The sequence below is a fragment of the Oncorhynchus kisutch genome, linkage group LG7 (genome assembly GCF_002021735.2).
Source record: "Oncorhynchus kisutch isolate 150728-3 linkage group LG7, Okis_V2, whole genome shotgun sequence".
Taxonomy (NCBI): domain Eukaryota; kingdom Metazoa; phylum Chordata; class Actinopteri; order Salmoniformes; family Salmonidae; genus Oncorhynchus; species Oncorhynchus kisutch.
The window spans coordinates 38,311,178-38,338,446 of NC_034180.2; the positions used below are offsets into that span (position 1 = coordinate 38,311,178).

Genomic DNA, 27,269 nt, shown 5'->3' on the forward strand with positions numbered 1-27,269 from the left:
CATGACATTGTTGATTAGCCAGAGGGCTTCTAGTATAGTCATGAAAATCCCCCCATGGGCAGCCGTGTGCAGAGGAATGAACGAGGCACCATGCTGCTACAGTGTAGACAGACAGTGATGGTCCTACATTAAAGAGCATAGATTGAGATACAGTATCTGCCAGAACAATAGACCAGCCACAGATAAACATCTCTGTTCAGCCCTCAATCTGCTGTAAAGAAACTGATTACAGTATTAGTGACTGTGAGGGGGAGGCAAACATATAGTGTGTGTTTGTTGGCAGTCATGCAGGTCACAGAGGAGCCAGATAATGTTTATGAACATGGAAGACCAGGAAGACCTGTCCCTCTGGTAGTGTTATCTGGCAAGCATTTACTACAGTGGTCCGTTTACCTGCATCACAGCCACATACAATGTCTGCTTATCTATCTTCTTTGTAATTTGTGGTGAAGAAAATGTGTCTGTTTTGTTGATCACACATTTTTATGTGACAGACAAGACACATCTGTAAAAGATTATATAGGAAAATATGTTGACCTGTGTACAGCAGGCTGCACTCTGCTGGATTCTGCTTGGGGTTCATTACTAGACAACTAAAGTTGTTTCAGTTTTAAAAAAGAGCACCATGAATCAAAGTAGAGATGCATGTTTTTCCATGAAATGTTGCGTTTGGTCCATGACTTCGCCTAGTAGTCGAGTCTAGTGTCCGTCAGCTAGAGGCGTGGTTAAATCCCTACACATTGTCTGGGAGGAGTTCAGTATTTGGCGTCGTGCCGGTGGTGCGACCAAGAAAACACTTGGAAAGCGTGGGATCACCGTGGGACAGCGCTGGTGTTAAAAGCCAAATTACGTAGAAAACTACGTGTAGCCGATGTTTATGAGTTCACGAAAAATACGGCACACTATACAACGAACGTCTTCTCTTACACTATTGTAAACTGGTAAGTTGATCAACGAACTTAAAAAAAAACGATTATCGTAAAAGGAGAAGTCTTCTTTCATATCGTCCACAGTAAAGACAATAGTTTAATATTTGGTTGAATTGATTTTTTTTGTTGCATTATTCCATGAATATTGGACAATTATTCCGTGAACGTTTATGAAAACCAAAGTGCTCAGTGCTTATAATTGTGCGCATTATTACAACTTGCAGCTGTGCCCAAACAATACAACGTTATCATTATTTGTCCGTCATTGTAAATAAGAATTTGTTCTTAACTGACTTGCCTAGTTAAATAGGTTAAGGTTAAATAAAATTTGCTGGAGGCTAACCGCTCACCAAGTGAATCTGAATGCGACTGTTTTCAAAGTTTTGTGGTGATCTCTCTCACAAGAATGCATAGATGCGTGTGCTTACTTTACATTATTTCCAACAATCTGTGCTGCAAGAGTCTTTGCCCTCTTGTCATTTGATCCAAACATTTAATCACTGGTGATTTGTATCTTTTCTTTGCTCTCTTTCCATTCATAATTTGGCCTGTGCGGTTTAGAAAGCGCAATTTTAGTCACTTCAGGGTCTATACCAAATTATTCATAGAAGACATTTAAAAAAAAATCCTATGATGAACTTAAATCTGCTGAAAGCTTGTCATATTTTGCTGTAGGCCTTCAAAACGTTAAAATGCCACATGAGGAGCCCAGAGTCACTCCTAACCACATTTAAACTGCATTGAACCAACAATTTCACATAGGGCCCGGAAAAGGCTTGGGCCCACTGACTGCATGTGTGGGTATGAATGTGGATACGCAGACCTCAGGAGGTTGGTGGCACCTTTATTAGGGATGACGGGCTCATGGTAATGGCTGGGGCAGAATTAGTGGAGTGGTATCAAGTACATGGTTTCTATTGTTTACAGGTATTTGATGCCATTATATTTGCGCCGTTCCAGCCATTATTATGAGCCGTCCTCCCCTCAGCAGCCTCCACTGATGCAGAGCCACTGCGGCCCCTCATGATGAGTTAGTGTTTTTTTGTGGCCCCCACCCCCATCAAAGTTGCCTATACCTGCCCCAGGTAATTGATCATTAGAAATGCATTAACCTGTGACCATGAAAGGCCTGGGGATGTTCAATATGTAACTGACATCAGTCTGAGAGCATCGTTATTGTTTCCTTCTCTGCTGATTTATGGGGAGAGAAATGCGCCCAGCGATGCCCGTAAATGTCCGGGGGCCGGCCTGCTCCTTCCGCCGTGTTGTGTGTGTGGGGGGTGATTTACCCTCTGTCTTTGTTGTTGGGGAAGTGGGGTGGTGGTTATCACTGTGCTGAAGAGCTCTGGGGCGACAGAGGCAACAAAAGGGCCCCTGGAACCCTGGAGTGCAGGGCTGGCCAGAGCAAACACACCCAGGAGAGGAGGCAGAGAGCAGGGACTTGAGGAAGGGCCAGGCATGCCTTTTGGCACAGAGGGCTCTCTGTTATGGTAACCCATCACCCTATTGTCTGTTTGACTGTCACACACCCTCAGTACTACACTCTGCTGCGGCCTAGAGAAGGTTTTTCATTAAACCAGGCTAATGCTTTACTGGGAGACTTATATTACTGGTGTGTGTCTGTTTGAAGTCTCCAATGGAGTTATTATAGTCTTTGGTATGCCATGGTACATTTCTGACCTGGCTGTCACTGCACATTTGCTCATCAAGTTTGCGCCCTCACTCACACAAATATGTATTTAAGTAAACTAAAAAAAGGACTATAATGCTTATTTAAAAGTTGTAAAACTTGCATTAATGTCTGTCCATGGAACATTGTCCAGAAATGAACATGTGTGCTGTTGACTGTTATCTTATTTAGGGGACAGGCTCTCTTTGAAGGGGACAGGCTCTCTGTGGTTTAAATCTCAGCAGACGGCCCTACTCTACTCCCTTCCTGATGTTCTTTACACAGCACATGCTCATGGACATAATTGTTGTTATTGTCATGAGCGCCAGCTCCTTCAGAGGGCAATAACAAAACATAGGATTAGAGACATGATCCGTATGCCTGGGTCTTTCTGTGACCACAAGGAAGACTACATTTTATACTTACAGCCCAAAATGGTCTGCAGTCAGAATTGATATGGACATGCTTTTTTTTTCAATGGAAACATAGCAAACCATATGATTGTGTTATTTTCTTTCTCCTGATGTGACCTTTGAAGAATGGGATTAGTTCCCCTCTCAGCTGGCCCCACCATTAGCTGTCAGAGTTGTTTACCAGTGACAAAGGACTAAAGGGATGTTGTAATGTTACTCTCACTGGGTGGCACATATGGTCTCGAGAGGCATCTGCAACTCCTCGCTCAAGTGAGTGTTGACACACTATGAAACAATAAAATATATCTTTTTAAATGTACTCATAGAAAAGGAATGTCCTAATACGTACTGTGTTCATTTGTCTAATGTGTTAAAGCTGAACCTATTTGGCTAAAGTGAAAGTACCTATGGACTTCAATCTTTTCAATAGTTAGTGCTTTAGGCCTATGACAAGCTGGACATCTTGCCGTATGGTTCTCCTCCCCATAAGCCCATTGGAAGGCTGTGTGCTGTGAATGCCCGTCGTTAATTCTGAAGTGCTAGCAACTCTCAGAGAAACACACATTTTTCATGTCTTCTCGCGGCACATTTTTCTCCATATAAGGGCGTCTGGCTGTGACTTATCAGGCGTTGGTAATATCTGTGCTTCTTGTCACATTCCACACTGCAGGAGAAGGCCTTTTACTGTCTGTAGGTAGAGGCACTGTTAGGGGAAACACATCATCTCTGCTCTCTCTCTCTCTCTGCTGTACATCCCAATCCTTACACATTGGAAAATTAGGTCCAATGCAGCTGTTTTTTATTTTCAATATCAAATTCTTTTCTGGGAAACAACTAAGTACTTTACTGTGATTGTTTTCAATTAAAATGGTCCAAAAGTGTTTCAGCTTTCTCAAGCAAGAATTTGTCATAGCCAGACACAGGAAATTCATGTTTCTGACTGCACTGGGTGCCTTATTGTTATCTGTGCTGTTTTGACTGTTTTTCCCTACTGATCTGCTCTTGTTGATCAACTTAAGACGATTTGAAATGTCACAAGATTGGACTAATGCACTCCCCAAAGTCCCAATGCTGTCAAAAATGTGATTATTTTTCCCCCCTGTGTTTTTATATATATTTCCACTCTGTGAAGTTTGAATAATATTGTGAAAATGATGATAATGGCCTTTCTGTGTAAAGAGCCGTTTGAAATGGCTGCTTGAGATGTTGACTTGTTTTGTTGGGATGGCGTTTTGGCCTCTGCCAAGAGACATCAAATTAGTTCATAGACCATTAAGAATTAGAGTTCCAAACTTCTCTGCCAATAACGGCTAGTTTTCAAGTTTCCCTCACCACTCAGACCACTCCCATACAGTTCTAGAAAAATTCTTCCTTGAGAAACTGGTATTTGCTAAGAAGCTATTTTTGTTTCTTTTTGACAATATTTTTTTTATTGAAAACAATCACAGAAAGGTACTTAATTGTTACCTGAAATGATTTGATATTGAGATGATAATGGCTGCATTGAACCTTCTAGTCAGCTACCATGGAAAATATTAATGTCATATGGGGCAGTTTTTTCCCCTGTGGCTGAAGTTATATTTGGCATTTGAGGCAATGGGAGAAGTGTGGCGTGTGTGCACGTGGGCTGGGCAGGCAATTCAGCAGTGTCTGGAGGAGAGCTATAAAAAGCAGGTGAGCTCAGGCTGGTGTCGACAGTGTCCTGATGGGGACTTCACCAGGCTGCCATACCAGATGACTGGCATGACCACCACTTCCTGTCCCTTGGGCTCCCTCCCATTACAGGGACAACAAACCATAGTTTGACATTGGTTCACTCACATGGGTGGGTGTACGGACCCAGATTAAGCCTACTCATGGACTGAAAAGCCCTCTCATATCAATGGAGAGTCTCCATTGGGTCATTCCATGTAATTTCAGCAAGCCCTGACAGTCACCATCTCCGATTCTTCTGAAATCTGGTGATGTTTTTTTCTCCCTGTTTAGAGAAATTAGTCATTGAAGTTGCATGCATTATTTACCATGAATTAGTGTGAAAGTACCATGTTTTGCCCACTAGATGCCACTGTTCGTGCTACTGCCACGATACCCATTAATCCATTTTGCTGGTCTATTGTGTTTATTAAATGGATCATAACATTTTGTTTGCAACTATGTGTAGACAACCAATAGCTTTTGCCCATTACAAATACATTATGTGGTAAATTGTGTGTTCAAGACAGTCCTCCATGAAAGCAATTGAGTTTTACCTTCTCTTAGGAATGCTTCAACCCAACTCCTTGAAAAGTCAAAAAAAAATATAGCTCTCTGAGAGCATTCCACATAGTGCAATTTTGATATGAAGACTTTTCCTACAGCCCAGAATTAGTGACTGAAATGCCGCTCTGATATATATGTATGTGTATATATATATATATATTCTTAATCCATTCCTTACTTAGATGTGTATTTTGTGTATATGTTGTGAAACTGTTAGATATTACTAGTTAGATATTACTGCACTGTCTGAGCTCGAAGCACAAGCATTTCACTACACCCACAATAACATCTGCTAAACATGTGTATGCGACCAATAAAATGTGATTTGATTTAAATTGTGACAACTCTAATACAATTGTAAACCATTGCATTGTAGTCATATGTTTTTTTTAAAATAAATAATTAGAAAACACCTGTATGTGATTAGTGACATTTACCATTAAACCGAACCCATTACCATTACACAACAATAAACAGTGTGTTGGGACTTTTACCATTCAAGACAACTAGAAAACAGAACATGGAAACCATTAGTGCTGTAGCCTAACGGTTTGCTTGTTCACCAGGAATGGTCTAACTAATCCAGACTTTTTTAAGTGTGAAAAACAGGGCCGTTTCTTGGGCAAATATTAAGCCTAAGAGAAGGACCAACTGAATTGCTTTCATGGAGGACTGGCTTAAATTATGAGGATGACGGCACAATTTGTTTAGACAACAAGCAAAAGTTATTCGTTTTCTACCCAAAGTTGCAAAGAAAATGTTGTGATCCATTTAATAAACACGAGACCAGCAAAGTGGATAAAAGTAGCAGGAACAATGGCATCTAGTGGGCGAAATGGGGTACTTTCACACTAATTTATGATAAATATTGCAAGAGACTTAAATGGCTACTTTATCTGAATGGGGAACAACCAGATTCACAGGGAATACATAAAAAAATATGTATAAGCAATACTCAAAGCAGCAGCTCCATACTGCTTGTCAGACATAAAGAGCTTATACTGTAAACTGGTTGTTTGGGTGGGATTGGTGGGGGGGGGGGGGGGTCTGTGGTAGAGGTCTTCACCTGTGGTAGACGTCTTCTGTTCTGAAATGGAGCTGAGGCTTTCCCACCCAGACCCAATTTTTTTTTTTTAAATATAGAGACCTGTTACAAATGGATCCGAGGACAACTAGACCCGTTCCATATAGACCTGGTCGGATCCAGACCTGATCTGAGTTAGGAAAGCAGCAGAAAAGTCATTTTTTAACGTACTTTATTAACTGGAGCTGATAAAGCGCAAGTGGGAGAGACTCCGTTCTAGTAGGCGGGGGAGGGGCCCGCACTGTGAGCAAGTGACACAGGGAGTAGGGAGGGAGAGACTGCAAGCAACCAAGCCAACTCGCACTATAGTAGACCAATAGGTTATTTATCATCAAATATGTTTACGTAGTACCTGACTTAACTGCATCAAACCGGGAGACGCTAACCTTAGCTAGCTAGGCTAATTGAGGCTCCAGTGCATGCGCTTTCTCATGCTAAAGTTACACCTCCATTCAGATTAAGTAGCAGCCTACCTGTTGTCACTTGATCCTTTCCTTAACATTTTAATTATGTAATTTTAATTCCATATTCCATTGATTAGATATCTCCTAACTTTTGCCACGCACGGCGGCTCTATGAATTTAGCCCAATGCTGCTTTTATGACTTATGATTGGCCAACAACAACAAGCTTACACGCTTCACTCATGAAAAGCAAGAGCAGCGGCATGAATGATACAATTTCTCTCTCCCTCTATAGCAGCAGTTGCGTTACGATCTATACTGGTCTTTCCAGACAAGTCTGTTAAAATTACACATACCCGAGAACCATGACAATCATATCAGGTCTCACCCAGACCCGTGCCATTATCTAGAATTCTGGATCCAGACCTGCTCGGCTCCCGTATCGGGTCTCCGGTACCAAAAAGTAGCAATCTGTCCCAGTATTTGATCCTTTACTAAACAAACATACGTGTTGGTTGGTGGGACTGGTGTTCAGCTGAACAGATGGAAGCCCATGGCCTATTCATGTTCAGACTGACACCCCTAAACGGCTATAAATTTAAGCCTTTGGGGAGATTAATGTGTTGGTTCAAATTGAATTGTGTTTATTGTGGGTCACGTTTCAAGATTCATCCATGTGGTTTGTTTGGGAAAATTAAGATTAAATGAAGGTGAACATATAAGCGACGTGCCAAATAAACTCGCAGATTAAGATTTATCATGCAGATGATGGAAGATTACAGAGTGTTCTGTCATGGAGTGGAGATTTACTCTGTGTGTGATGCACTAAAATCAGGACTAGAGCTCATCAAAACTCCGGTAGATCATCGCTAAATACAATGCCAAGGCTGTAGACTGCAGCTATTAAGTGGCAGCTAATGTAACTACAGTGCAATATATGTGAAATAAGGTGTCAGTCTGGTAAAAGCCCCATATCCAGCCCCAGCAGCAGGACTTGAGGATGATATACGCCTACAAGCTGCAGTTATGGCTGAGCCCCTACATGTGCAGCTCCCATGGTAACAATGGAATAGGGGTATTGTACTTCAGGGGTCGACCAACCAGGATGCAACACATCTGTAATGTTATGACAGCCTGAGGGCTACAGGTAACAGCCACAGGGGTGCCTTGTGTTCCTCTTCCTGTATCAATGCTCATCCTGTCAGCACACTCATCTTTCAGGGGATCAAGGGGTGCAATGAGGAGCATAAACACTAACCAAGGAGCATGCATCTACAGTTGAAGTCGGAAGTTTAAATACACTTATGTTGGAGTCATTAAAACTCGTTTTTCAACCACTCCACAAATGTCTTGTTAACAAACTATAGTTTTGGCAAGTCGGTTAGGACATCTACGTTGTGCATGACACAAGTTATTTTTCCAACAATTGTTAACAGACAGATTATTTCGCGTATAATTCGCTGTATCACAATTCCAGTGGGTCAGAAGTTTACATAACTTAGTGTAACTGTGCCTTTAAACAGCTTGGAAAATTCCAGAAAATTATGTCATGGCTTTATAATCTTCTGATAGGCTAATTGACATTATTTGAAGGTGTACCTGTGGATGTATTTCAAGGCCTACCTTCAAACTCAGTGCCTCTTTGCTTGACATCATTGGAAAATCAAAAGAAATCAGTCAAGACTTACAAAAATTGTAGACCTTCACAAGTCTGGTTCATCCTTGGGAGCAATTTCCAAATGCTTGAAGGTACCACGTTCATCTGTACAAACAATAGTACGCAAGTATAAACACCATGGGACCACGCAGCCGTCATACTGCTCAGGAAGGAGACACGTTTCTGTCTCCTAGAGATCAATGTACTTTGGTGCAGAAAGTGCAAATCAGTCCCAGAACAACAGCGAAGGACCTTGTGAAGATGCTGGAGGAAACGGATACAAAAGTATCAATATCCACAGTAAAACGAGTCCTATATCCACATAACCTGAAAGGCCGCTCAGCAAGGAAGAAGCCACTGCTCCAAAACCGCCATGAAAAAGCCAGACTACGGTTTGCAACTGCACATGGGGACAAAGATCCTACTTTTTGGAGAAATGTCCTCTGGTCTGATGAAACAAAATAGAACTGTTTGGCCATAATGACCATAGTTATGTTTGGAGGATAAAGGAGGAGGCCTGCAAGCTAAAGAACACCATCCCAACCGTGAAGCACTGGGGTGGCAGCATCATGTTGTGGGGTGCTTTGCTGCAGGAAGGACTGGTTCACTTCACAAAATAGATGGCTTCATGAGGCAGGAAAAGTATGTGGATATATTAAAGCAACATCTCAAGACATCAGTCAGGAAGTTAAAGCTTAGTCGCAAATGAGTCTTACAAATGGACAATGACCCCAAGCATACTTCCAAAGTTGTGGCAAAATGGCTTAAGGACAACAAAGTCAAGGTATTGGAGTGGCCATCACAGAGCCCTGACCTCAAGCCTATAGAACATTTGTGGGCAGAACTGAAAAAGCGTGTGTGAGCAAGGAGGCCTACAAACCTGACTCCGTTACACCAGCTCTGTCAGGAGAAATTCGCCAAAATTCACCCAACTTATTGTGGGAAGCTTGTGGAAGGCTACCCAAAACATTTGACTCAAGTTTAACAATTTAAAGGCAATGCTACCAAATACTAATTGAGTTTACATAAACTTCTGACCCACTGGGAATGTGATGAAAGAAATAAAAGCTGAAAGAAATAATTCTCTCTTCTGACATTTCACATTCTTAAAATAAAGTGGTGATCCTAACTGACCTAAAACAGGGATTTTTTTACTAGGATTAAATGTCAGGAATTGCAAAATACAGTTTAAATGTCTTTGGCTAAGGTGTATGTAAACTTCCGACTTCAACTGTACCTGTCAGTGCCAGGTGCACATGTGTACTTGTCTTTGTTTGTGAGTTTAGATGTGAATGTGACCGCATGTGTGTCAGGGATATGTACAAATACGACCACTCGTCCAGACGGGTTGAGAAAAGTCAGTGGTAGTTGCCATCGTGCAGCCTATCCCTGTGACATAAACTACTTCACCAGCCAAGCACAACAATTGTAATTGTGATTGATATAGCCCAACCCTCCGCTAGCCATCAGGCCTCAGTGACCGTCTACCTCTATTGGAAGTGTAAATACAGCACAGCTGGGACGCTATTGGCTGAAGTGTTCCATTAGGCGCCATGTGTTGTCCAGTATTGTTCTCTGTGATGGATCCAGATGATGCAGTTCAGGGTGCACTTCTCCTCCCACCTGCTCATCAGTGGGGCTTCAATGCCTCATCAACAACTCACTCTACCTTCTCTCTACCATCCGGGCTACAAGCAGGCGCTACGTCCTAGTAACAAAACAGACCACAGTAAAATGTATTTTGTTGTGTCAGTCACCTACCATGCAGAACAGCCTACAGAGTCTCCAGTTCAATGGTTCTATTTTTCTGGGAGATGTGAAGTGCTGTGGTGACTGACTGACTGAGAGCTTGGCTACAGCAGCACTCATGTGGAATGTGAGATGCATTTTCAGCCTCATTAACGCTGCTCTCTCTCTCTCTCACTCAAATTAGGAGCCTAGTTTGATGTAGGAGTGAGAGAAACACTTTTTTTCTCCCTCAGATTCAGGCTTTGTCATGTTGGTTCAGTCATTTGGAGTCAGACCAATGTAAACAGTGAAGGCCTTGATTGCTCTAGGTCACCAGCAACCCTGGCATCCAAACCTTGAATGAGCTCGATTAGATTTTTATGTTTCCAAGTCATGTTCCCTGGAGAGATGCCATCTTTAAGGCTGCTTTGGCGTGAAGGCCTCAGCTGCTGTAGGAGGACCTTAGGGTAAAATTACTGTATAAATGGCTAGTTTAGTTTGCTTTGGCTTACAAACACAAAAACATATAGTTAGAAATGTTGAGACATGGGAAACGGAAGCTATTTGTATCCATTTCCATCTCTGTATTCCTCTGGAACCCTAGGATAAGGGAAGGGGTCATGTGGCGGCCAGTAAAGAAAGAAAGTGTATTTGTGTGGGTGTGTTTGTCTGTGCCCTCCGGATATCAGAGGAGATCAGTTCTGTTTCTCACCACAGTCCAATAGTGTTTCTCTTCTACTCGCGGTTCACCCAGTAGGGTGTTTACCTACTCTGCCCAGAATATGATGAAATTTAACTTCCTTATGTTACAAAATACATTTTACCAAGACGAGTATGATTCTTCGTCTTCTGAATCCTTCAGTGGGGTCTTTTCTCTAACATATCATTAACATTATATCCAAAAAGTCAGATTTTGTAATCCAATAATAAGCACCACGCTCTCGCAGCAACTTTTTAGGATTTTATATTGTTGTGGTGGTCGTCTGCAAAATTGTTTCTACAGGTTGCAGAAAGCAAAATTAACACGACACGAGCTGAATTAAATGTAAAAGGCTTTGAAAATAAGCTTGTGTTATGCTCAGTGCTCCCTTGACATTTCACAGAAATACACTTGTTTTTGTGAGAAATCTTAGAAAATTAACAGGAATTACACATTAATATGAAAAGCTACAATTTGAAAATACTACGTGTCTAACTAGCTTACCTCTATATTGTTTTATGTCCTCTGGATTCTAGAAGAATGATGAAGAGTTCAACCTTGAGCCTGTCAGTTAGCATTAATTCTCACACAGCATCCAGCCTAGCTGACTGATTGATTTAGTCACCCTACAAGGGTTGAAACTCTAACATTTGAATGGATTATGGTAGAGACATGAAGTTTGGACCATTGGTTTTCTTAGAGGAGAATCTACACAATTAACATAATTTTACCCATTGGTCAAAATAATAGTTTTTGATTAGACACTCCACACCCAGGCCAGAACCCTCCAAGGCTGGCCGTTTCTAGAATTGTTACATAAGACCAATTTACTCTGAATCACTGTTCCCTGGCCAGCTGGCTGGTTCTCCATACATCCATACCACCCTGACTGTTCCAGTCTTGGCTAGGTTTATTTTATCAGCAGTGATCTGTTTGGAGGGAAAACATTCAGTTCATTCCTCTCGAGGAATCAATGGGTCTACCAGCTGAGCTAGGAGAAGGTGTTCTGGATAAGTGGAGTTAGATTTTCTCCTTGATTACTTTGAGTGCTATTGTGTGACACAGAATACATTTCAGTCTGCACCCTGCAGTGCACACAGTTCACCTGCTGATATTGTGGTCTGCTTCATTTCAGCTCCCAGAGGAATTGTTCTCATGCAATTAATGGCTCTCAATGGTTTGTGTTTCAGATAAATAGTTGGGAAGGGTGCTACCTTTTTAAACAGATCAACTGGGTAAATATTATCATTGGCAGGTGCCCCTCCTGTTGGTGTCCAGTAGCAGTAGAGGACTGTGCTGAGCCTTGGTGTTAGGCTTACTGCACTCTCTCTGGGTGTCGGAAACAAAACGGATGTTTCCGTTTTTTGGGGATACAGTATTTGCAACCTAACTTCCGGTTCCCCTTGAAAGTCAGATGTGGGAACTCCTCTCAAGCGTCTTTTTTTAGCTTAGACCTACTCTGATCATGACTGACCCAGCCATTGGTGCAATATTCATGAATCACATACCCCTAGAATGAGGTCATCACAGACAGCCAAGCACTTCCATTCTAAATGCCATATTTAAAAGAAATCTGTAGTCTAGCCAGAGATGGTTCACTGCTGTGCAACTGTTTAAAGAGTGACGGCTCCACTTTGTGCCAGTTCCTTTAGATATGAAGCCTGTGATTAATCTCTGAAGCTTTACCTCCATAAATGAACACTGCATGGGAGTACAGTAATGATGGAAAACAACCACTGTTGAGGAGGCAGAGTAAACACTAACAGTAAGTAACTGGTGTATAGTTGGACAGTACGGTATATCTCAGGCTATTCCTGTCTGTCGACATGCAGCTGTCATTTGATACTCTGGCTCCTAATCTGCTGCTGCACAATCCTAATGTTAAAGGTATGAGAGCTAAGAGGCAGCCTTCTTTAGAGAGACCGTCCAGCCACGGTCCTTTTTTAAGAGCAGAATTCTTGCCTCTCTCTCAGAACCTTACCGTTGGAATTGTCCATACATCTCTGCCCATGCCTGACACTCTGCTGCCCCTTAGGATTAGTGACTACGGGTCATCTCTCTCACCCCCCACTGTCTCTTGTGGTTTGGTCCTCACTCAACAGGCCCTTTGTTGGCAGCTCCAAATGGGCTGGTCTGGAAGGGGGGAATGTGCGAGGGCATGGTGCCTTCAGTTTAGACTCTTGGGGAAAGGAAGGACTGAGTCACAGGTGAAGGAAAAAGAAATCACATCCTGTGTACAATGAAACAACTGCTTGCCATTGGAGAAGTGTGTGACTGAGTGTGTTTTTTTTTTATAGAGAGATACCCTCTCTTCTGAAGTGGTACAGAGATGAGTGTTTGAGCACATGGCACTGCTTTTAACTGCATTCCACCCAACTGAATAATAGGAACTCTGTGTATTAACCTGTGGCCTCCCATAGACATCTCCTATGTAGATGGAACGGCTGCCACACAGCCATCATTTTATTTTATATTTTATTTAGCTAGGCAAGTCGGTTAAGAACAAATGCTTATTTTCAATGATGGCTTAGGAACAACAGGTTAACTGCCTTGTTCAAGGGCATGATTTTTACCTTGTCAGCTCAGGGATTTGATCTTGCAACCTTTCGGTTACTGGCCCACCGCTCTAACCACTAGGCTACCCTGCCGCCCACATGACTGTGGTTGATATCTCCTCTATCCTCCACTTCTCAATGGAAACCCCATTGCCAACTACAGTCATTATCTATCTTCCTGAGCTCTTTCCATTTGTGATTCTTTGTGTTTCATACCCTCAGCACTTGTCATCTTTTACCAATAAAGTTTACTCCACTGCAGTGCAATCCAGATGTGTTTGTGAATGAAAAGTAGAATGTTTACCAGTGCAGCTTTCATCTTATCTTATCCTCCCGCTGTCCTGCATGTGATTCAACGACTGCTGTGAAAAATGATTTATTCAAAGTTTTATGATTAATGGAGCATACCCTCTCTGGTGACTCATACGCCTGATGTCACTCAGTCAGCCAATTGGAACAACTGTGTCTGGGAGAGAAGACGCATGATTGTCTTACAGTACTAGGTGTAGCAAGTCTTCATTTAAGTGAATATAGCTAAGCCCAGGCAGTAATATGTGTTGGCATTGGCTTGTTTCTGTCAATCTTAACTTGAGCTTCAGTAGTCTATATAATACAGAGTTAGCACAGCTTTTAAATGGCAGTTTCCCCAGTTATCTGACATCCAATGCTTATTACTGTCTTATTATGATAGAATGATTCCATTATGTATTATTTTTGTCCCTCTTAGTCATTCTGAAACCAACCTTATAGTCTGACTCCTGAGGGCTACTTTAGCCTGGCTGTTTGTTTCCAGTAGGATAAGGTTGTGCAGGGCAGAGCTGGGTTGGGCAGGGCAAGGCTGGGCAGGGCAAGACACTGAGGGAAAGCAGCAGGCAGTCTGGTTAGCAGCTCGTGTGGAGAGATCAGCCTCGCTGAAAACTTTTTTATACCAATAATGATATTTTACAGTAAATAGGTTCAAATCCATCCATTTACCGATAATAACAATGTAGCGAAAAGCCAGGAACTGCGGTTTCCTTACAGTGTAGCCTCAGTCCAAAGCAAACGTTATAGATTACTGCTGCTATTACTTTCTCTCTGGTTTGTCTGTTCTACTGTCTTCATTCCCCTGCTCTCTCTATAAATTTATATTAATTTAAATGTAAGGGGCTTTATTGGCCTGGGAAACATGTTTACATTGCCAAAGCAAGTGAAATAGATAAATCATAAAAAAAAAATATGTAGTAAAAGACAAGACTTTATGTCTATATACATTGTTGTAATGATGTACAAAAGGGAAAATAAATGTTTCTGCTGTGATGGCACACTGTGGTGTTTCACCCAACACATATGGGAGTTTATCGAAATTGGATTTGTTTTCGAATTCTTTGTGGGTCTGTGTAATCTGAGGAAAATATGTGTCTAATATGGTCATACATTTGGCAGGAGGTGGGGAAGTGCAGCTTAGTTTCCACCTCATTTTGTGGGCAGTGTCTCTCTATCAGTGTGTTACCTTCATCTAATGGAGGTCTGATGGTTTGATGAGAGAGAAGGTTCTTAATGGAAGACCTTCTGGTCTTGGTTAATAGAAGCCATGTTAATACCCTCAGAGTATGTATTACACAACAGATGGCTAGGTCTGACATGGCGACGAGAAAGTCGATGAGAGTAATTCTTCGTAAGTGGGGGGGGGGGTTTAATGTCAGAGACCTGCCTGTTTCTGCTAATTATGCTATCCTATAGCGCCACAGGCTTCTCACAGCTAATCCCACAGGGTTTTACAAGAGTATTTTAACAAGCTTCCATACTCTACTCTCCCCCTCCCTGCCATGTGTCTGGACTGTTAGCTCTGCCATAACTGTGCTAACATATTTATAACACACGCACACTACTTTTCTACGCTACAATTCCACAGTAAGCGCACATGCTTTGCATCAGACGACCACACATTTATCAACATGGAGAAACTCATAAATGCAGGTCTTCTTTACTTTACATATTACATACCACCATACTACATACATATGTGTGTCTGTCCATAATAACTGGCAGAGTTGGACTGTGCAACTCTCGTGTCTGATTGACAGTCTGTATGCTTTTCTAGTGATGTCAAATGTCCTTATTTCCTGTGCTTTCCTGTCATTATCTAACTTGGTGGCAAAGCTTTTTCCCCTCTCCTGAGTCAGTCTGAGACTGGATGACGGAACACGCTATAGGCTAGTCTAAAGACAACCTGAAGGTAGAGAGGGGGTCTACACACACACACACACACACACCACCAGTGAGGAGCCAAACAGAATGTGTTTTGTATCAGCAGTGCATTTGCCTGAGGGGGTTAAATAGCCCTCTCTATTTTCCCTAACCCCCCCCCCCCCCCCCCAGATTAAGGAATGAAGGCACGGAATAAATACTCCACTTGTGTTCTCATAAAAGATCATTTTGACCCCTGTGACCTTCACTGGCTGAAGCATCTGCCTGTTCATTACAGCCTGCTCTACAGGACCACAGGCCAGGCCCTCTCCATGGTGCATCTGCGAGCGCACAGTAATACCATAACTCAATTCATCATTTCTATAAATTGGTATTCATGACTGGCCATTTTATTTATTTTTTGCTGTTTTCTAAATGCTCCATTGTGCCGTAGTATTCAACCCCTATGTGATATTGGTGTGTTTTCTTGTCAGAGTCCTTGCATGACTGCCTAACGAGCCTGGGTCTCATTTGACATTCTTTAGGCTCTTCTTGGATGGGTTAATAATAGGCTTGGCATCAGCTTTAATTCAATCATGTCAGTAAAAGGCTGCACATGTGGCACAGCTGCTAGTGCTTACCCCCTAGCTGAGGTGCCAGTCTGGTCCTGCATTAGCTTTGCCAGCTGCATTGTTGTCCATTTTTAAATTACATTTTTAATGGTTCTCTTGAGAGTGTGAAAGAGTTTGTTTTGCATAGATTTGTTTGACTGTGATTTTAATTCAAATCAGCTCAGTGCATGTGCCTTGTCCATAATAACCAGAAAATATTTGTATTGTTTTCAACTGTCTGTTTCTCCTGCTTATTTTCCCTTTCAACCCCAAGTCAAGCCCAGTGCTGGTTTGCCATCTAGCAGCTATATATTTTTTTACATAAATACCCATAGGCCTACATTGGAAGTGATAATTCAACAGTGAAACATTTTAGCCTTACCTCTTTGGATTGGTTTTATGAAATTCCTGTGGACTGAAACACTGTGGAGACAAATGTGTTTCCAATTGGATAGGAGAAAAGCCTGAGGAATACCATGCACACACACACACACACACACACACACACACACACACCAGTAAATAACATTGCATGATTACTGTGACACAGTTCTTGTAAGTAATCTGTTGCTGGTTGGACAGGGAGCATCTGCTATATAGATGAGTGATCTCAGCCACACACACTCAGCTCTGCTATCAGTTATCAGCTTGTCAATGGAGTGCGATAGCATTCGTCTTAACCTTTTGCAATGTGTGATTGAAAATTCTCCATAATACAGAATGTGTGTGTCCATCCGTTGGCATGTGAGTACTAGAGTTTTTTCAGGCAGGGTAACCCCTTACCTTCAGAGAAAGGCTCTTTAGAGGTCAGCAGAATTCTTCAGTTTATGAAGCTCCTGGCCAACACACATTCTATACCATAAATATGTTCACATTGCTGATCAGGTAGAGTGGACCACATTTCTATCCTATGCCTGTAGTACAGCCTGTACCTATCTACCAGGTGTAGGTACTGGACTTTGCATTCAATATAGCATAGGACTGGTATGTAAAAAGTTGAATAACACTTAGAATGATAAGGTCTGCCCACCAGGTCTTTTAGCAAAGAGGAATGTCCAACTCTTTAGTAACTGATCTCATTGCTGTGGTCCATTCTGGCCTTTAGGCTTTAACTAAATGAGTTTGATCAATTGCCTTGGTGAACAAACAAGGCACTCTGTTTCATTGATTGTGTTTAACTTTCCATATGTCCTCATTTAACATGTCTGTAAAGCACGCTCACTCAATGGACTTTCATTGTTGCAGTCTAGTCTACACAGCGATTTTATGAGTCAAAAGCTGCTGAAAGAGGATATGAATTGATGCTTTCAGATCATATATATATATACATGTCGATATTCCCTTGAGCAAGACACTTAACCCTAATTTGCTCCAGGGGTGCCGTACTACTATGGTTGACCCTGTAAAACAACACATTTCACTGCACCTATCTGGTGTATGTGATTTTATTTTTTAAAACATTTTAAAGGGTGTGTAAGTTGTGCTTCTAAGAACCAACATGGTTATTTGAATCAGAAGCTCAGCTACAGTGGAGATGCACATGACCTTTCTGTGTCTCTGGCTTGGCACAGAGTTATGTTTACACCGTATTACTGTATAACGTCTACTTATTTCGGGCGTGTGTATTCCAGTAGTGGTATAGACCAGGTTCAGCACGTCATGGCGTTCTATCTAAACAGCTTAGATTAGTCCTGATGGACTAAGGGCCTTTTGTTTACATGACTCTGATGTAGACCCTGAGCGTGTCTATCCAGCTAGCCATCTAGCTACAGCCTAGCCCCCTCCACTGAGGTCACATGAAGTGTGTTACATTACATGCATGTGGAACAGCCACAGCAGCCACAGTTAGAACTACATAAACATGTGCAGCCGAGACAACGTAATGCAGATAGGGCAGGTTCTAGGACTTTGGCTCTGTCATTGCCTTTGCCCTACTTTTCATTTTTATTCATATATTTATCAATTCACATTTTTGATTCATTCAATTCAATTATACACCATCTGCTGGTGTGTCCCTGTCATATAACCTGGTGCCTCTGGGGACCCTATGATCTAGCCAGTGGTCACAAATTGGATCAAAGAGTGAATTGAGTGATTCATTGTCTGTGTGACTTGACTTTGGCTCTATTTGGAGCCAGAATGGTGATGCCTTTCCATAAAAAGGAGAACCGAGACCCGCCAACTGGAGCCATATCTGTAACATTTGGATCCTCTTGGTACAGTGGAGCTGGAACAGTTAACTCATCATCATTAACGTCAACTTGTCCTCCAGTCTTCTAGTCCCACAGCCCCGCATGCTGCCAAACCTTCTCATGGATGGTTCTAGGCCCTGGTCTGGATGTGTAAAACTGGGTCCAGGGTAACGGGTGCTGCTCTCAGCTCGGAGAGAGGCAGTTACTATGGGGAAGACCACAAGGGCAACCCCCTGGTGTCAAGAATGTAGAGGGGATAATGAATTTCTCTGGCAGTGATGGATGAGCTACACACACACACACACACACACACACACACACACACACACACACACACACAGAGTCTTTGGACATCCCTGCACCATTGTGAGCCGGTGTGGCTGGCTCTGCTGGGACAAAGACTTGGTGGTCTGCCCTGCGAGCCCAGATAATGAGGAGCAGTTTATTGCTAACTTATTACACTAACTTAACTTAAGCCTGATACACTCTTAACGATTAACATTGTCTTTCAAGCTGTCAATTAATTGATTTGTGAATTTATCGTTTTACATCTCTTTATATTATAGGATGGTGAACACAATGATGACGATGTATGGATGTATGTATGTATGTGCATTCCTATGTCAGTATGTGTGTTATAATCACCTTGGTGTGTATCCAGTCAATTCCAGAATCTCTCAATCATTGTTAGTGAATCCTCCAGTGACTATATTGACCTCTCCAGTATCTCTCCGACCTGTTTTGGTAAATGTGTCTGATGGATCACCATGGCTGTGTGATCTGTCTCCTAGCCTGTGTGCTGCTGTAGGCTACACAGCACTATGTTAATGAGTGAGTGAGCAGAGAGCTGATTGTAATAGTCTCTCTCCCGCCAGAGGAGGTGACAGATGACCGTGCAGCATGTACAGGACACCCAGTCAACCTGATTCAATTTAAAGACTAGAGAACACACTTTAGTCACCCTCACCAGCACACCACTCATGTGTGACAGTGTAGGAGGGAAGAGAGGGGGTTGCAGAGGGATGGTTGTGGGGGCTGGGGATATTGCTGCATATATTTAAAGCATTGACCTTGAGGATTTGAAGAAAAACTGACCTGACAGGTGTGAAAATTTGCTGCAGTCTCTGTTTCACTCTATTTATCTCACTTTCTCCCTGTTGAGGAGGAAACTGGCATGATTGGCGGATATGCCTTGTCTTCCTGGGCTGGACCCACAGTGCCAGGTGGGGACCCGTTTCCCTGGGACCCTCCAGACTCTTATCTGGTCCTCTGGCGGTCAGAGCCTGTTGCTCGCCTGTTTTCCCATGGGAGGGATGTCAGATCATCTGAGACAAACCTCTGCCCCCAGGGCCCACATCTCTGCCGGAGTGGACTGCCAATGGAGAGCCTTGAACAAAAGACCTGAGAGAGCTAACTGACATTTAAGCTAACTGACATTTTAAGAGTTGAATACTCCTGCTGCAGATGAGTGTGTATTTTACAACCCACAGAGTATGAGAGTACAACATGTTGCAGCTTCTCCTCTGAGCGTCTGAGAGTGTCATCTGTCCCACTGCTGGAGAACGGCAGGTGCACATCAACATTCCATCAGCTCCAGTGCCCATTAAGCTGCCTAATGGACAGAGAAAGGTTGTTTTGGGGGTTACACCGGTGCAAGGAAAACTTTTCGCACACACACTCACAGCTTGTTTTGATCTATGGCCAGGGTTGCCAGGGTTGACCTACCTGTCACTGATTTGAAATCCCTGCGACTTTGACGGTGTGGATTTTCAATGCAATCAGCATTCACAGCATTTACCTCTCTGGTACACGCACGCACGTGCACACACACAGACTGCTGACAGCAGCCATGCAACATGGAGAGGAACACTCCTGGAAAGATCACAGGGTTCTCACTCCAATGAACATGGCAGTAGATGTGCTGTTTACTCCCAGCTCGGACTTTGGGTCTGTTAACGTCTCTGTCAGTGGGGAGTAAAACACTCAGGCTGCCTTGTAGTTCTGGAGCTAGACGTCTCTGACATGCAAAGACCAAGACACTCTTTGTAGAACGCTTCCACTGGGGCTGGTTCTTACGGAGAACTTGACAAAGGTGTTTGATCTGGCTGTCGATCTGGTGGTACTGCCTGACAGCCTCCACTTTGGTAGAACTGAGGAGAACTGCCAGACTGCCAACGGGAGAAATCGAGTTCACAGTATGGCATTAAAGAGAGAGGGACAATGTAATTCCGTTTGATCATAGCATAGAATTCTCTGGGTTTTTAGCTTTTTCCACGTTAGAGAGATTTAGTCTCAACATTTTTGTGTGGATTTGGCTTTATAGAGTAGAGACTTCCATGCTGACGCCTTTTAGCCAGCTAAATTTGATAAACAACCAAAATAACTACGGATTTTCTGGTTCATTGTGTTTTCAGAATATCTGGGCAAGTTAGCTGGCTGACTCATTGATGCTGCTTTGTAGTACACCCCTCTGACCTCTAACATTTGACCCTGAATCACTGACATCCTGTTGTGTCTGGATTCCACCACTCTCTGTCCATCTCTTCCCTCCCTACCTCCATCCCTCTCTCAAAATGCTGTAATTCTCCTCCACAGAGTTTGTTGTGAATATTACAGTCCTGCTGGGTGTTGCTACTCTATTCCCCTATGAGCTGGATAATCAATAGCATCAAGTTAAAAACAGCACCCAGCTACCAGAATGCATCTGTCAAAGTGTTGGAGACACTGGGTTATTACATTAGCATGATGAGTTAACTTCTCTCTCCCCCTTTTCCCTTTCCTCTCGCTCTCGCTCTCGCTCTCTACTATCTTTGGGTGTGTCCCATGGGGTTCAGTGTCAAGCAGATTAATGGAGGGAGGATTAGACAATATTCCTTTCATACACATTTTCATTAACTGCCATTACACAATCCCCTAAATTAAGTGTCTCCCTTTTTACTATGTCATATCTCCTGGGATATCTGAATTGGTGAAAGAAAGATGGTTCAGTGAATCAGTTTGGACAAGGAGACCACAGTAGTGCCTTGTAAAGTCTCAGTCTAGGGGGCAAGATGGGAGTGGAAGGGAGCAGCGTCTTTATGGTCACGTGTTGGTTTTACTATGGTAAACAGAGCGGTATGGGAGGAGAGGAGGTGTGGAGGGGGAAATTGACTATCTGAGGATGGCTATCAATAGTGTGGGAGTGGTAAAGGTTGGCCTTGGGGTGCCTCTGTGTTCTCTTACTGAGGGAGGTGACTGAATGGTAGAGGCTATGAGGGGTTGAGGGGTATCATAGGTTGTATCATCAGGGAGGTGTGTGTAAACCCACCAAACCTCAACCCCACTGCACTCTCTCTGAACCCTATACCGCCCTCATACTTTCCCATGTGAAGGGCTTTTAGACCTATTAGTGAAGAGCGCCATATAAATGTAATCCATTACTATCATTATGTACTACAATGTGCCTCTGCTCTTTCAAGGACTTTATATGTCAGGGTGCTGAGTAGGAGTCAGTCCAAATGCCATGTAGATGTATGTTACATGAGACTCCTGGCAGAGAGAGAGAGATTATCCCCTGATTGGATCCTGGCCCCTCAGAGCTCAGTCCGCCTGTTAAATTAGCTTAATTAGGGTCAGTCCATTCATTGTGCTCCATTGAATTATCCAACACCTGTTCTGTATGAATATGTATAACACCTCTCATCTTTCGCTCTCTCCCTTTTCGTCATGCTTCTGAATGTGTGTTGTGACTGGTCATACATTTGGCAGGAGGTTAGGATGTGCAGCTCAGTTTCCACCTCATTTTGTGGGCAGTGTGCACATAGGCAGACCTGGCTCCCAAGAAAAGACAGGCTATGGTGGCCTTTCTCAATAGTCACAGTGCTCAGGTATTCTGCCACTGTTCTCTTCTCTCTCTCTGTATGTATGTAATGTATGTAATGTATGTAATGTATGTAATGTATGTAATGTATGTAATGTATGTAATGTATGTATGTATGTATGTATGTATGTATGTATGTATGTATGTATGTGTGTGTGTGTGTGTGTGTGTGTGTGAAAAGCTTAACCAACACACACTTTCAGAGGCAGAGAAGCATATATATCTCTATATAGATAGAGCTTTTGATATTTCCCAGACTAGGCCGCGGCCACGGAGGCCATTATGCTTCTGACAATGTTGCTTTGGACCCTCTGAATGTCGTTCTTATTGTTGCCAACATTGTGAACTTGACTTCATTTGCCCATGCAGCCGGCCAAGAACAGCCTATTCTTTTACATCCACTCTTTAAGCACTGCATGGATAATGGGCCAACCACAAGTATGAGTAGTGGATATTGCTTTGAATTATTATGTTGTTTTTAAGCTTTTAACTAATCCGCTCATATTCATTTGGATTTGTCTCAGGTAAATGGTTTGGAGGTTGACTGTGGTCGGAGAGCAGGGAGGACCATGAAACCAGCCCCCTCTGTTGGGTCATGGAATAACCACATAGGCGCTAGCAATTACAGGCACAGTGGGTGTATGTGATCTGAAAGAAAAATGTATATATTATTTTCCATTTTATAAGCAACCGTATAGTTTGGCTTCTAAGTGTGACCCTTTGTGTGAGTCTATAACGTGCTGTTGTAGTTTTTCTTTCAGCCCAATATTTGTATTTTTTTATTTAACTAGGCTAGTCCGTTAAGAACCAATTCTTATTTTCTTTGATGGCCTAGGAACAGTGTGTTAACTGCCTTGTTCAGGGGCAGAACGACAGATTTGAACTTTTACCTTGTCAGCTCGGGGAATCAATCTAGCAACCTTTCGGTTACTGGCCCAATGCCCTAACCACTAGGCTACCTGCCTGCCCTTAAGATGGTTCAGTCTTTTATAATGTTCGTGACAAACATTAACATGTTTAGTTTAATTACCTGCAAATCAATTTGTTGACATATCCTGTTCAGTTTAATCGAAGCAATGAATTTGTTTTGAGCACCAGATTTTCACTCTAAATTAGGACTTGGAAAATAAAGGACTGACTCACAAAAGCCTGGAGGGGAAAAGAACCACCTTTTGGAATTGTCTGGCTTACTTCAGACCAGCAACTGGCCCTGCTGTGCTGTGGCTTTGTCAATGGGCCAGTTTGAATGAAGGTTCTGTGTAACCACTAGTAAAGGAGCATGTGTGTTTTTAGAAGGGTGGTCACAATTTGGACCCGCTGGGAATGCATAACATTTGGTCTGCGTTTCAGAGACCTTCATTCCAGGGAATGCATAACATTTGGTCTGCGTTTCAGAGACCTTCATTCCAGGGAATGCATAACATTTGGTCTGCGTTTCAGAGACCTTCATTCCAGGGAATGCATAACATTTGGTCTGCGTTTCAGAGACCTTCATTCCAGGGAATGCATAACATTTGGTCTGCGTTTCAGAGACCTTCATTCCAGGGAATGCATAACATTTGGTCTGCGTTTCAGAGACCTTCATTCCAGGGAATGCATGTGGACTTGTGTCTCTGTGTCTTTTCTCATTCACCTTAATTAGCTTTTTAAAATGGATACAGATCTGGCTCTCTTGTTTCTCTCTTAATCCAGCCCTTAGTCGTTCTAGCTTTCTCTCTCTACTTTACTCTCTCACTCTATCAATTAAAATTTAAGGGTCTTTATTGGCATGGGAAGCATGTGTTTACATTGCCAAAGCAAATGAAATAAACATCTGTCTGTCCAATGGAAAAGCAGCAGAAACCACACTGAGGGTATAGTCGTTCCTATACTACATAAAACATATCTGGTCCTAACTTCCACCTGGAGAGTGAGTGAGGCTGGATTGAGCACTTTCACTTTTTCCTCTCCTCACCACTCTCCGTTGCCCCGTGTTACCCTGGAGGATTATAATTCGCTGTGCCTAGAAGCCGGGTTGAGGGAGAGGGAGTTTCCTCGTGCCTCAGTCAGTGTGTGAGTCAGTCAGTGTGTGAGTCAGTCAGTGTGTGCGTGACTGTGTCACTTTAAGACTGGCAGGCTAACTTGGTTGAATCCACTTTAAGATCAGAGGGCTCTGGATTCTCCTTGCTTGCTCTTCAAAGAGCTTTTAGATGAAAGCTTTGGACAGAGGTAAGGGAGGTTTTTGTCTCTCTATTTCATCCTTCCCTTTGTTTCCTCTGTTTCCAGGATTTAAGACAACGCAGAAAAACCTTTACTATGGTTGTCTTCTATCCAGTTGTTCAGGTTTAGACAAGTCTGTGTGTTTGGTGCTTTCTTTGTGTACAAGCGGACTTGAACTTTGCATCTATTGTTTAGGGATGTTGGTTCTAGCAGTAATCACAGGCATGTTCCCTGCTGTAGTGTTTAACTAGCTCTGTATGGTAGCCTAGAACCCAGCCAGATTGATTTTGTGAAAAGGTGACCCTTATCTCCCACAAGGGATCTCGCTGTCAGCTCACTGTATGTTTCACTGTTAGCATTATATTCAGTCACAGCAGAGTCCGATGGACTGATTATTGCAGCGGTTTACTACGATGGATTCTTTACATTCAATGTGGTGTCTGTCTTATAGTCCATTATTTAGATCCTTTGGTAAAATTGGCAACAGTACATTTAGTATAATCAGTGCTCCATTGTTTAGGATGTTATTAAGAAATGTTTTGACTCTGTTGGCATTTGTCTGATTCTGAAATGGCTAACGCATATCTCTGTAAATCACTCATAGGGCGCCATGTCATTCTTGGTTCAGAGCCCGTTGAAGGCCTTTATAATGAAAAATGCCAAAGAACACTAACATGCAGTTTGATGATAAGTGGCTTTGGCACTACAGTATAATCTACCATACTGTAATATACTCTATGATCCATGGCCTGTTATTTCCTCATATTTTTTTATTTTATTTTTTTTTTACCTTTATTTTACTAGGCAAGTCAGTTAAGAACAAATTCTTATTTTCAATGACAGCCTAGGAACAGTGGGTTAACTGCCTGTTCAGGGGCAGAATGACAGATTTGTACCTTGTCAGCTCGGGGATTCGAACTTGCAACCTTTCGGTTACTAGTCCAACGCTCTAACCACTAGGCTACCCTGCCACCTCATAACTGAATGACCACAGGATCCTCTGTAATATCCAGACCATATGACAGAGCTCAGGCAAAATCATCTCTCGGTCTTACAACAACAGTCTATTGACTTTTGTTTACCTCCTGTTGTTGTCAGTCCGTGGGAACTTGTCTTATGAAAGTGGGTCTCACTCCCAGACAGTGTTCTACTGCTTCTAGCAGCTGTGGCTAGATTATACCGTACTGCTCCTTTAAGAGTCAGCTAGGTATTAGGCTGATGAGGCTCTGTGCCACAGGAAGGTGATAAGTGATAAGGGAGGAGTCCTCTGGGTACTGATTTGACAGAAGGAAGGTAACATCAGGGAGAACTGGATAATGAATGATACTACTAGATGACGTTATGGGTCTGAGGGAACAATGAAGTTTGAGACCTGAAACCTTCTAAATGATTAATGAGACAATACTTTTACCTGTTTATTGTTCTAGTTTACTTAATGTCAGATTAAAGCCAAAACCAAGATGTCTTTCTGTGTTTTTAATTGATCTGAAAGGGCTATGCAGACGAATTCTTAATTTCATGGTGTGGTTTTTCTTTTACTACAAGGTTCAGTGTCCACTTATGGCTAGCCCAGAAATGCACAGCTAGTGGTTCCTGATCTCCAGGGTTCTGTAGTTTACCGGGTAAAAAAGTGCACTAGCATGAAATTGTAGTGCTGAGGCTGGGGATACATCCTCCAGGGATGGCCCAACCCAGCCCCAAGTTTCACACTGCTGTATCAAGGGGTTTGAGGCTTTGATCCTCAAGTTTACCTTCAAGGACAAGTGTTTTTCACAGATAGCCTCAACATGGCTCAATATGCAACCCTGTGTGAAGTGTGTACTGTCTAATATGCTGTGTGTGTGTGTGTCACAAGGACATGCAGTTTGCTCATGATATAGACACCCCACTATTACACCCCCCAGTGTTTATACCCTGTGGAAATGTGTCCTCACTGACATGGCCAAGGCTCCATCCCTGAGACACGATGTCAGACTAAACAGAGAGAAGATGTAGGAGTCATCCAGGGGCATTAGCAGGGGAATACCAGGTCACAGGGTGCTAGCGGAGAATAGGGGACGGCAAGCTCTCTTTGCTCCAGAACAGATGGCCTATAGCGTAGAGGCTATTGAGAGGCACAGGGCTGCAGGCAGGGTCCAGTGTTGTTGTCAAGGAAGACGTGGTCCCCTACCCCAAAACTGTTATAACGCTCCGGTTCAGCCCACAGCACAAGGCTGACGTCTACGAGAATGTGAGTGTGCTTGTGCCTTTGCTTTTATTCAGGCAAAGGAAGGCTGCAAGTTTGAAAAGCTCAGTCAGAAGTTGGCTCTGTGTCAGAACTAGCAGTGAAAGGAACTGGAAGCAGGCATTGTGACTCCTGGAGCACACCAGATGATTTTCTCCATTTTCTCCTAAAGAGCTTTGTTTGGTTTCTACTTATTCATTTTGAACGATAGGGAGCAATTTCCCTGCTTCAAACTCTTTAGCTTCGAGGAGCTAATCATTGTCAAAGCTAATCAGAGAGTCAGAAGGTTGGGAGGGGGTAGATGCCTTTCTAGGGCATCTACCCCCTCCCAATGGGATGTAGAAGCACGCCACCGTGCTTCTACATCTGCATTGCTTGCAGTTTGGGGTTTTAGGCTGGGTTTCTGTACAGCACTTTGAGATATCAGCTGATGTAAGGAGAAGGGCTTTATAAATACATTAGATTTGATTTGATGCGGAGACTACGGCAGATGGATGGTAAACCTGGCCGAGGACAGGCCAAGGACTATTAGCCTGGTGGAGGGGCCAACTGCAGTCGACCAGGCACTCATGACCTCTGTTGGCTCTTAATCTTGGCAGCCCCTCTAACTGTATCTGT

General features: G+C 42.9%; 1 protein-coding gene across 3 annotated transcripts in view; it reads left to right on the forward strand.

The window, feature by feature from the left end:
* The first annotated feature begins 741 nt into the window (after positions 1–741).
* Positions 742–27,269, forward strand: part of LOC109893777 (T-lymphoma invasion and metastasis-inducing protein 2) — a 106,760-nt gene continuing 80,232 nt past the window's right edge. For 2 of the 3 annotated variants that reach the window (XR_004210649.1, XM_031829065.1), the window contains exon 1: positions 743–941. The gene's annotated coding sequence lies outside the window, so the exon portion shown is untranslated. Of the gene's footprint in view, positions 942–27,269 lie in introns of all 3 variants that reach the window. The other variant, XM_031829066.1, reaches the window with a different exon arrangement.